This window comes from Scyliorhinus canicula, unplaced genomic scaffold (assembly GCF_902713615.1).
Source record: "Scyliorhinus canicula unplaced genomic scaffold, sScyCan1.1, whole genome shotgun sequence".
Lineage (NCBI taxonomy): Eukaryota > Metazoa > Chordata > Chondrichthyes > Carcharhiniformes > Scyliorhinidae > Scyliorhinus > Scyliorhinus canicula.
In genome coordinates, this window is record NW_024055529.1 from 62,687 (window position 1) to 64,409 (window position 1,723).

General features: G+C 45.1%; 1 long non-coding RNA gene across 1 annotated transcript; it reads right to left on the minus strand.

Moving 5' to 3' along the window:
- Window positions 1-467: 467 nt before the first annotated feature.
- Window positions 468-1,604, minus strand: LOC119960503. Its single transcript, XR_005459424.1, has 3 exons — window positions 1,293-1,604; window positions 879-990; window positions 468-608 (listed from the first exon to the last, which is right to left on the minus strand). It is a non-coding gene; the product is annotated as an uncharacterized LOC119960503 (long non-coding RNA).
- Window positions 1,605-1,723: the final 119 nt, after the last annotated feature.

Here is a 1,723-nt window from a genome sequence, read left to right on the forward strand (position 1 = left end):
ACAGCAGCAGCAATGTCAACCTAACCAGGTGGGGTGCCGTCTCCCCACCCTCCCCACTCACTCCTGCTTCGAGCCCCATTCCCCTTGGATCTAAACCCCTTCCTCCCCCATCATCCTGTGCGTGTGGTTTGGACCAAGTCTGAAGAACTCCCTTCAATTCTCTGACAGCGTTAAACTGCCTCTCAAAACAAAGAAAAACCTTTATAAAACAAAGTCCATTGATACACAGAAAGATCCCAGAAGCTGCAGTCAGCAGTGTTGAGTGTCGTTTAAAATAGCTAACAGGTTATACGGAGAGTGAGCGGGGCTCAGGCAATGAAATCCAACCCCCCCCCACTTTCGGGACACCCAGATTTAAAATAACCCCTGTTATTTTGGATTCAGGATCAAAATTTAGACAGCTTCACATTACAGATTTTAATTCACTTTTTGTCACCCACCAAAGGTTTAATGTGTATGTGTCTGAGTGCAAGGCCGGGGTGGCAATAAAGAGACAACTCGCGTGAGTGTGGCCTTTGGAGTAGGCCTCAGTCCACCCACTTGTCCTCTGGAGAAAATCCCTTGTCCAAAGATTCCTTGTCACATTGCAGTCTTCAAAATTCAAATTCCTGGGGAAAAGAGGGTGCAAATGAACTAATACACAGGAAAATGTTTAAACTAGAAACACAGCAAGAGGCCAAATTCTCTCTCTGTTACACAGACTCTCAGCAACATCCATCTAGAAATATCTCAGTTATTAACCACAGAATAACAAAGATTGAGAGGCAGTTCCCGCTTCCCTGGTGCTTCTCCGTCTCTCTCTTCTCCCCTCCCCCCGATCTCATTCTCATTGTCCCTCACGTATGTGCATTAAATCAGGGTAATACGCAGACACACACTTGCCCTGGCTGAAGCCTGTGGAATAGGCCTCAGTCCATCCATCCAACCTCTGAAGAAAAGCCCTGGTCCAAGGATTCCTGCTCACATTGCAGTCTATCAAACTTCAAATTCCTGGGGAAAAGAGGACGAAAGTTAAGTGAAAGACAGGAAAAGTTTGAAACTATTTGATATAGTGAGAGCCCAGGATCCACTTTTCAGATACACAAACTCAGCAACATCCAAATACAAAAATGTCACAGCTTTCAACCAGAGACTAAAAAGGATTGAGAGACAGTTCCCCCCTTCTCTTGTGTTTCTCTGTCTCTCCATCCCTAACTCATTTATATTTCTGTCTCCCTCCTCCCTCTCTCTCTCTTTATCCCTCAGATATTAAAATTAAACCTCTGTCAGGTTAATAACCAGACACAACTCACCCCGGGTGAAGCCTGCGGAACAGGCCTCAACCAGCGCTCTGGATGAATTCTCACTCCCTCGTCATCCCCACCAAATCCTCCTCTTTGTATTCCCGACTACCTTAAAGTTCTCCAAATAAAAATCCCTTGGGAGAAAACGAGATAAAATTGGTTAAAAAGACAATAAGAGTGACATTTTCAAACCTACACAAAACAGCACAACAGGAGTCCAGCATTTCCACTCTCCTGTCAATCTCTCAGCAACATACCAACACACACAATTCACAGGTGAAAAACAAACAGATTGACACACTCAGCAACACACACAGACACACACTGAACAAGAGGAGCAATGTTTTAGTGTAGTGGGAGGATTGGTTTGAGAACTGAAGTCCCCCAGACTCAGATTTAACCTCAGTGAGCTGTGAGCAAACTCCAGCCCTAGGTCTCTG